Genomic DNA, 10,616 nt, shown 5'->3' on the forward strand with positions numbered 1-10,616 from the left:
TACTCATACAAGTGCGTGTTAGCAAACAGAAACAGAGTGAATTCTCATAGCCACTTCTCCAGGTAAGGGTAGCTTATGTTAAGAAAACCCAGAGTTCTCTGGCATTTCTTTGAAATCATGTCAAATCTTTTCTTTCATCTTCAAGGCTGACATAATCCTTGGCAAGGTATACCTTATTGATGTTGTCTTTGTCAGGCAAGAAATGAATAAGAAATCCACATTTCAATTCTGAGGTTGACTGAGCAGAAGTTATCTTCAAAAGAAGGGTGCAGGGTTCCCAGGTGTCTTTAGATTCTTGCTGTTAGTGAAGCTGATATATAGACTCTTGACTTCGTTCTGCAGAAATAGTTCCAGCATAGAAAGTTCACAGGCTGTTGATCTCCCATCTCCTCTAGGGTAGCAACTTACATAAATAGACTAAGTATTTCAGGAGAGACCATAATATTGCCTACAAGGCCAAGGCAAAAATATCCACCAAAAAAGCTGTGTTAAGTGAACTCTGATGTATAGCAATTCAGAAAATGGAATTTCCTTTGAATTTTGTGAGAAGTAAAAGTCCTTAATGGGAAAAGAAACTGACCTCAAGTAATTTAATGGGGGAAAAAAGCACCACCCCGTTTTTCTGGGATGTATATTGGGATTATAGAATAGATAGAAAATTAAAAGAACCACGGATTCTGAGTCTTACTGCTTCTAGGATATTCTATAAGGAATCATGTACCTATGTTTACCAGTCTTGATGTTTTCTGGCAATACTCACACTCACTTATTTAGCAAGCATTAGTGGTAACTTCTCTGATAAAATACCTTTCTCCCAAACTGAAGCTACAGTCTCAGCTTTTACCTCCCCTACACAAATGTGAGACAGATCTAATATGCCCACTGCTCCATGTTGCATTCATGAAATCCCATTTTATGTTGCAGGGAAGGGAGGTGAAAATGTTACTATTCTGGGCAAACAGTACACAGCAGAGTTAATGCAGAGGTGCCTAAAGGTTTCCCATCTCTACCCATCACAACCCAATTCAATCTTCAATTTTGTGCCTTTGCCCATGTGAACTTGAGCATGTGGCAGAGAAGTAAACTGTTAGAGTTCTGTAGGACTCTTTTTGGAATTAGTCATTTTACAAACTTGTCCATGAGAAGGATTTTTTTAAAAAACAAAATTCCCTTTATGCCTCTTTAATGTCTCTTCCTTTCTTAAGAACTTACTAAAGATCACAAGAAATAGATTAAAATATTCCACTGTTTTAAACAAAGGCCCCCAACCTCCTGCCATGGTAGACTTTGTTGTGGATTTCAAATTACAACATGAAGCATTTTCCCCAGTTGTTTCAATAACATAAAACAAGGATTTTAACTTGCCACACTTGCTTAGAGAATAAATCACCACTGAGAAAATGTTCTGCTTATTTTTTCTCACAAGAGAAATCAGATTATTTTAAATTGATTTCTAAAACTTAGGAACATTCATTTAGTCAACTAAAAATCAACATGGAGATTTACTCACAGGAGGTTCCATTTTCGGTGAACTCAGAGTGAGAGTTGGTAGAAGCCGAGAGATGAGTTTAGGATTCGGGTGGTAGGGGAATGAGATTTTAGTTGAATCTTTGTCCTCAAATCTTCTTTTGAAAATTTTACTTAGAACCACTATGTTCCTAAAAAATACCTTCCTAAAATCTTTTGGGAGGGATAACAATTATAAGCTATTTCTGTGTCTTCATAATTATCCTGTGGTTGGAGAAGGTTAAACAGCAGGAGAATCTCACTAAATCTGGTCAGGGAGATGGCTCAAGTTGTTCAGGCTGACTGGAGACGAATCAGAGTCAAGATTTTATTTTTATCTCGTCCAAATTGTCCTATAAAACGTGATGTCTTCCTCGCTCTTTCTCACTTTTCCCCTTTCTTTTCCTCAAATTAAGATTTTTATGTGTAAATGGTGTCAAAAGAAAATTCAGGGTTTTACTTGATATGGATATTTTACTGGGTGAGAAACAAAATGTTCTTGAACAAGGAGGCTTCAACACCAAAAGTGCTAAGAAGTTTGTTTCAGGGTTACAGTAAGGCTTATGGAGCATAAAAGAGGAAGTTCATAGAGCTTAATTCTCATTGGTTTGGACAAGCAGTTTACTTAGGTCATTGCTGATTGGCTACAATGTGCTGTGTCATCCTGACAAGGAAACTTCACTTACAGCTTAAGTATTTCAGTAAATGGACTTTTATGAGTTTTGCTAAGATCTGTGTGGGTCATTGGCTTGGAAGAAAAGGTAGGTCCTTGGCCTCCATTTTAGCTTTTATATAATAAGGGATTATATTATTGTCCTACAGCTTCCTTTTTTATTTCCAGATTGGAATAATAAAGCATGGTGTAGTTTAAAAATTTGTTTCAATCTTGAGATATTTCCATGTAGGAACTGGAAAATACTTGACATAAGGAAAAAGCCTTGCTCTTGTTCTCCTGAGCTATCTTTGCTCTGAATTACAGTTCCCGTGGTAATGATATGACTCCCAAAGTGTAATATATTTCCTAAAACTACGCAATAAATTTAGAGCTGGCAGAGAATTCCCTGGGTCTGGAGAGACACCTCTATTGAGAGAGACAGATTCCTGAAAAACTGTTGACATATGGCTGCCTATTTCTACATGTATAGGCATGACTTTTGCCCAGAGAACTCATGACTGCCAACTGTTTTTGACACATCGTGGCTGGTACCCTCCAACTCTCCTTTTTCCATGGACTAATCTCATTATTGGAACAGTTGACTGCTCAAAAAATTCTCTGGGTTCTGGAGGGTGGGGACGGCATGGGGCTAGGTGGTTTTACAAAGTGGTGGCAATCTGCCACCTTTTCTAATTCTACCTACCTCATCAACCATTGGTCTTGGTTTTTGCCTTATTGCCTGACTACTTGATCCAGGTTTAATCAGTTAGTGCTTCGCCTGTATACAAAGGCAAGTTGATGGACCATAAACCATTCACAGGTAGGCTGCCAAATTTTAATCTATGTGTAAAATGTATTTTTGTTTTCACTGAAGACGCATGCTGTTATGTTGCTGTTTGTCATACTGACTTTTTAACCAAACAGGTTGTAAAGCATGATATAGGGCAGTTTATAATTTAAGGGGTAAGGAACATAGTGTCATAATAACTCGGAGCCAGACCTACATAGTATTTACTTGGGTTATCAGATAGTTTTGTCGGGTGCACAGAAGAGAATAGTTACATCAGGGAAAACAGCTCTGCTAAGCAACCACACAGTTCTACAGGATGACTGACTAAATAGCACAATAATTGTGGATCGTTTTTTATAACATATATTCCGCAATTTGCTATCTGTCAGTCAGTATTTGCCTCTTAACCCTTCCAAGTTGGAGAAAAAACAAGTCTAGTCTATTTATTCTAATACCCTTCTTTTGGAAATGAGTATACTCACAGCCAGAGGGAATGGTAAAGCAATTGCCCAAACTCATTGTTTTCTTGGTCAACCTAGGCAGACTGCCAATTGTGAAACCATGGAAATGTTAAAAAAAAAAAAAAAAAAAGTCTAGATATTCATTCCCAGAGCTGAAATTGTTAGCATATCTGAAGCATCTGTATTGGTGGTAACTGTCAAACTTTGCATTGCAAAATTCAAAGCCGGAACTTGAGTGGGATATTAAATATGAGGATTCTGTTCTCAAGCACTGTAAAAAGCAAAAAAGAAACTAAATGCCCGAAGGCAAATATATTGCACTGACATTTGAAACTCTTCCAATAGATTTTATTTATTATGCTTTTTAAAAACAGAGAACTAGAAGTACACATTTCATTTTGCAAGGTGAGATATAGTCTCTCTATGACAATAAGAATGTAAAAATAAGGTATTTTATGCATTGAAATCCCAATGAATTTGAAATTTGCAAATGATCTCTTTCAGAGGACCTCAGGACAATAGTTTAAAAACCTCTGGTGACTATATAGTGATTCATGTCCAGAAAGTGCTTGAAAATTGTTAAACACTGATGGTTTGTAATACAAGTTGAAATAGCCCAAATTGAAATGACCTCTGGTGAATTGGACTGGGGCTGAAAAAACTGTTTTGCCAGGGATCACGTTAAGTGAGTGCTAGCAAGCAGAGAGACAGGTGTTTCCTGTTCCCAACCACATGGCATAACCATATAGATTAGCTGCAGGGAATCTAGCCAGAATATTTTTTTTAAACCTAATTCAATTTACCACCCCTCATATGGAAACTGGTTTAGGTTTAAATTATATTCTAAATAATTTGGAACTCATAATTAAGATTTATATGCTTTTCTTTATTCCTAATATAGCAATACAGTACAATATCCCAGAATCATAAATGATAATAAGAGGATGGGCTCTTGAACTATCTCATTCAAACTCTGTTAATATAGGCATTCTCTCTACTCTTGCCCTGGAAGATAGGCCACCATCCTCTGCGTGATCACTTCCAGTGCAAGGAAGGGAGGAAGAGAAACTCAAAGATGATTGAGATAGACAAATTCACTCTTATAGACACCTCTGAGGCTACTGTTTCTTGCTGACCGTTCAGATATTTAAACTAGAGTTAAAACATTAAGTGCTGCATATGCAAAATGAGAAAACCTCTTATACATCCTGCCTCTTTAAGTTGAGCATACATTAAATATATTAATGCCAACTTGGATTACCACACAATATTGCTTTTACATTCCTCAAAGAATTTTGTTATGTCTAAAGGAACACTAAATTGGAAGGGATGTTTTCTAGGGATAGCACTAACAATGACATGCAGTGATTAAGTGTTATCTGTATATGTGTAGCTCTCATTCCCATGGAACACAGCCATCAATACACTCTGGGATGTTGAGCATTGCAGGGCCCTTAAAGAAGAGAATTTCCAGATTCTGTATCACTGCCCTGCCACATGCTATAGTAAATCATCTGATTAGGTGTGTAAAAGAGTGACAGAATGAAAGAGGCTGACTGAGTTTTGTGGCACCGCATTGGGTTATGGAGGGGGTAGTCTTGGGGTGTCACAGAGGACAGAATGACATAGGGAATTTCTAAAATAGCATTTGCTACGGGTTGAAGACTGTGTGGAAATGATGGTCCCCCAAAGGAACAGATCCCCCCCCACACATATTCTCTTCCTCTTAAGAACTAAAAAAAGTAATTACAACACTATATTATCTGGGGTGCTATGAAGGTTCTAAGAAAGACGCATAGGTCTTATGCATAAATCTAGTGATGGGACAGCACAGGTCAGTGTTCCAGTTTGTGGGAGTCGGAGACTCATGAGTCAAATCCCAGCACCACTACTTAAGTCCCAGACCTTTGGACAATTTATTCAGCTTCTCTGTGCCTCAGTTTCTTCATCTATAAAACAGAGATAATAATCTGTAGTAAATAGAGTTGAGGTGATGAGTAAGTGAGTAAACTCTGGCCCAGAGTTTTCACTCGGTGAATGTATTATTTTTATTGTTATAAAAATATTCTTAAACGTCATTAAGGGTGTTCTGTATGTTTTGTTTAGTTTCCACTTACAAGGGAACACACATTTCTGGCTCTCTACTCTGCTTTGTGTGTAACTCCGGCTATGAAACCCTAAAAGATGTTGAGTATTTTGGTGGAAGAGGCAGAGATTTCCTTCTTTCCTCTTCTCTCTCTCTCCCCCCTCTACCTTGCCCCCATCCTCTGCTCCCCCCTCTTTATCCTTGCTGAGTCCTCAGTTTAGTGGGACCTCACAGTTAAGCACTGAGGATCTGCCCACACAGGTAGTAATTTCCTGGGCTGCAGGCTGAAAGCACAAAGACTGGCACGTGGTGGCTGGGACTTCCTCCACTCTGGACAGATGTGAGCGTAATTTTGGCCAAAAGGCAAGGGGGTGGGAAAGGGAGAGACTTCTCACGGCAGTGCTTTGCTGGTGTCTTTCAAGAGGGAAAAAAGATTATACCTCTAGGTTAAAAAGCAAGACTAAACCACAGTTATGTAATTTTGAAAGACTCCTAAATCTGTATTGGCATTATTTTTAAAACATTAAACTTCAAAGAAATAACCAAAGAATTTCTCCTGACCTCATACTACATATAGTCCATTAAAAATTCAATTTGTAAAACATATTTCAAATGGTTATTCTCAGGAGGATATGCCTCAGTAAAGACCAGACACATGGAATATTTCAACTGTGTGGGGCTCTTCATTTTTTTTTCTTTTTCTTCACATACAGGATAGGACTTCTAGATGAATAAAGATATGCTGTATTTTCCAGGACTAAATTATCTTTGAGCTGTGATCAAGCATGAGAAATTTCCACCCTGAGGAAAAATATTTGAAGGTTGTAAAATGAATGTAAGTTCATGGGTAATACTACTTTTCTACTGTAAACATACTGAATTCCAAATATATTTTCAATGGAAAATACCCAGGAATTCCTAAGTTATGTATTTCCTGGGAATATATAGATTGGTGATCTTCATATAAATGTCAGTGTGGCAAAACCTTCAGAGATTTTCTAGTCCGAAGTTCCCATTCTGCAGATAAGTAAACAAAGACCTAAATGTATTCTAACTTTGTGACAGAAAATAGCTTTGTGTTTGAGTGCTAACTAAAGCCAACTGCCTGTGTGCAGATTTCTTTTGGGAAAGATTAAGAGGTTAAGTTCAGATTCAGCTGGAAAAGGTGCTGTGATCCAGTAGCAACTGCCCCAGACTCAGGATCAGGTATAAGAAAGCAAGAATGTCATGTGGTTGATGATGGTAGTTGCTGATTACCAACAGCAGAGCCTTTAAAATCAGTTAAGGTCTGGCAGTGGGTCATGGTGCTGCTTCTGCTTTTCGAGTAAGTGTAGACTCATTTTTTTAACATTTCTGCATGTCAATTTCCTCATCAATCAAGTAGGAATAAATTATTTATTGGGAAGAGATTTATTGATATAACCAGAGCTTTCTCTACAGTCCTAGATTTACGTTTCAGAATCAATGATCCTTTGTTTCATATTGGCTGACCTATTCTCCAGGCTGGATTTGGTAGCCCATGACTATGATAGTAAAAAAGACACTTGAGGGAAGCTGTGAAAAATTTGGTATGATCAAATATACCAAGAAAATGAAGAGCATTGAGCAAAAGTCACATGGAAGGAAAACATGAGGAATATCACTATATATGAATGTAAATACTGCTTGTAAGAAATCTGAAGAGCCATATAAAAACCACCTCTGTGGCGCTTCCCCCAAGAGCAGGTTGGAGAAATAATGGTCATATCAAGCCTATTGGAGGGTGGCTGTATTTTGTGCTGGAAAAACAACACTTCCATAAGAACAGCAAATTGGTATCACTGAGTGAGAAACGTTGGAAGACTGCAGGTAAGCCAGGACCAGAATAACAAGCATGACAGTGGAAGCTGTCCTGTCAACAGTTTTGATAACGTGAAACAAAATGGTGGCATCAAAATAGAGGCATCAAAATAGAAACTTCTCTCCCTTTAAAGCTATAGATAAAATTTGAAAATACATATCTTACCTATAGGTTTATAGATAAAATATGGACTTTTCTGCTTATGTGGACCATGCATATGAGAAAATGTGCAACATTAAAGAAAGGCCTTTCAACATGCTGTGGCTAGTGTGAGTATCGTCTTTGTGGCTATCTTCGGTAACACAGATAATTTCCAATAAATGTTGGGTTTTTAATAATGAAAATTGTTTCAGTGGTCAGTTTATACTTGATCCTGTTTTCCTGTTTCTAAGCTGTGGTATAAGAACTATATTGTAAAAAGTAGCTGTTGTAAGAGTTGTGAGGATGGAGAATTTATAAAATGACCAAGTGCAAAGGAAATCTATGGTTGAGAGAGAGGTGTAATCATATCCTCTCAACCTGGGGAGAAAGTGAAATGCGGACAGGCCATAAGAATGTTACTAGAACTGCTCAAGCCCAGAAAATTCCACAAGAAAGACAATTTTTAGAGCTGAAGAGAACATTAAAATGTTACTGACTATTTTAAACACACTTGTGTAAAACACGTTCGTCATGTTTGACTTGGCAGGTGAAATTGATATTTTTGTGTCACATGAGACTTTCTATTCTAACCTACATAAGTATTTATTATTATTAGTTTTAAATATTTATTAAGTACCTACCCTATGCCAGGCACTGATAATTTCTTTCAACTATTTTTGATGATTAGGAAAAATAAACTTATGGCACCTGAGAGGGTAACTCCTCACTGAAGGGTAGCTATTATTTTTCCCACATCCAAACTGTTAGGAAGGGATAGAGTATGAACTGGAATCAAGCCTGCTCTCTTTTTTCTACTATGCTATGTTTGAATTTCTGGAAGCTAGTCATATTATCTTAATAGTCTCCTGATGGATGACTCATTTTTACCTTTCATTTTTTTTCCCATCCCCGATTCTTATTTTCCCACTTTTCTATATTATTGCAGTCCCCCCCAAATAACCCATTACTAATTTTCATAATAAAAGCTACATTTATAGGTGCTATTGTCTTTATTACCTCATAGCAGATTAAAGGAAATTAGATACTAATGGCAGAAATTCATGTTTATTATGAGAGTAGGAAACACACACACACACACACACACACACACACACACACACACCTGGTAATATCCTATTGTCTTATTTTTTAATGTAGACCATTAAATGGTAAAACGTCTATAATATCTATCACTTATGTTGTATCATATATTATGGCATATATTAAACTATCAAAAGATGGCATTAGTCTTGAAGTTCCCTTTAAAAATGAGTTAGGGGACTCGAGTGTACGGTGATGGTAAGTAGACGTTTGGTGATGATCACTTTGTAATAAACACAGATGTCGAATCATAACGTCAGCACCGGAAACTTACATAATGTCATATACCAAGTTTACCTCAATTAAAAAAATAAATAAGGTTTAAATATGCCATCAGTACAATGTGTTTGTAAATGAATAAATATAAATCGGTCATTATACGGTGAATGAAGATCTGGTTAGTGTGTAAACAACTGGACAGAATAGACTCTCAGAGTAAGGGAAGATATTTTAAACAGAAAACACTTAAATTTTACTGTGCAAGTGTTTTTGACTTTAATTAGGTCTCATTTGTTTGTTTTTACTTCCATTACTCTAGGAGACTGATCAAAAAAGATACTGCTTCAATTTATGTCAACGAGTGTTCTTCCTATGTTTTCCTCTAAGAGTTTTATAGAATCAGGTCTTCTATTTAGTTCTTTAATCCATTTTGAGTTTATTTTTGTGTATGGTGTTAAAGAATGTTCTAATTTCATTCTTATACATGTAGCTGTCCAGTTTTCCTAGCACCACTTATTGAAGAGACAGCTTTTCTTCATCGTAGAGTCTTGCCTCCTTTGTCATAGATTAATTGACCATAGGTGCATGGGTTTACAAAATGAAAAGACAGCCCACAAAATGGGAGAAAATATTTTCAAACGATGCCAATGATAAGGGATTAATGTCCAAAACATATCAATATCAAAAAAACCCCAACCCAATCAAAATATAGGCAGAAGACCGAAATACACATTTCTCCAAAGAAGACTTACAGATGTTCCAAAATCATATGAAAAGAAGCTCAAATTGCTAATTACTAGAGAAATGCAAGTCAAACTAACAATGAGATGTCACCTCACACTGGTCAGAACGGCCATCATCAAAATGTCTACAAACAATAAATGCTGGAGAGGATGTGGTTAAAACGGAACCCTCCTACACTGTCGGTGGAAATGTAAATTGGTGCAGCCACTACGGAGAGCAGGATGAAGGTTCCTTAAAAAACTAAAAATTAGAGCTACCATATGATCCAGCAATCCCACTCCTGGGCCAATATCTGGAGAAAACCATACTTCGAAATTATACATGCACCACAATATTCATTGCAGCTCTGTTTACAATAGCCAAAACACGGAAGCAACCTAAATGTCCATGGACAGAGAAATGGATAAAGAAGATTTGGTACATACAAAGGAATATTACTCAACCATTAAAAAGAATGAAATTATGCCATTTGCAGCAGCATGGATGGACCTATCTTATCTTACCTTGCTTATCATACAAAGTCAGTCAGACAGAGAAAGACTATGATATTGCTTATATGCAGAATCTAAAAAAAAAACTGATACAAATGAACGTATCTAAAAAACAGATGGAGACTCACAGACTTAGAAAACAAACTTACGGTTACCAAAGGGGAAAGGGTGGGGGGAGGGATCAATTGGGAGTTTGGGATTGACATATATACCCTACTATATTTAAAATAGATAACCAACAAGGACCTACTGTACAGCATAGGGAACTCTGCTAAATATTCTGTAATAACCTAAGTGGGAAAAGAATTTTTAAAAGAATAGATTACATGTATATGTATAACTGAATCACTTTGCTGTACACCTGAAACCAACACATTGTAAATCAACTATATTCCAATATAAAATAAAAATTTAGAAAAGATTTAGATTTTATACTATATTCCCATAGTTTTGTATTGTCAACAAGATAGCTTGCTTCAAACTGGAGGACCAAACATTATTTTACCCAGGAAGGCAAGTGGATGTTTATGAGGAAGCCAGCATGCAAAATCTTGTGTTATTTCCATTAAAGGGAATATTGTC

General features: G+C 36.8%; 1 long non-coding RNA gene across 4 annotated transcripts; it reads left to right on the forward strand.

Annotated features, from left to right (window-relative positions):
* The first annotated feature begins 2,177 nt into the window (after positions 1-2,177).
* Positions 2,178-9,277, forward strand: LOC116759595. Of its 4 annotated transcripts, none has more exons than XR_004351486.1 (4): positions 2,178-2,267; positions 6,212-6,333; positions 7,221-7,607; positions 9,119-9,277. It is a non-coding gene; the product is annotated as an uncharacterized LOC116759595 (long non-coding RNA). The 4 variants fall into 4 exon arrangements; XR_004351487.1 differs by having other exon boundaries at positions 7,221-7,346; positions 7,510-9,277; XR_004351488.1 differs by having other exon boundaries at positions 7,221-7,346.
* The last annotated feature ends 1,339 nt before the right edge of the window (positions 9,278-10,616 follow it).

The sequence above is a fragment of the Phocoena sinus genome, chromosome 9 (assembly GCF_008692025.1).
Source record: "Phocoena sinus isolate mPhoSin1 chromosome 9, mPhoSin1.pri, whole genome shotgun sequence".
NCBI classification, from domain to species: Eukaryota; Metazoa; Chordata; class Mammalia; order Artiodactyla; family Phocoenidae; genus Phocoena; species Phocoena sinus.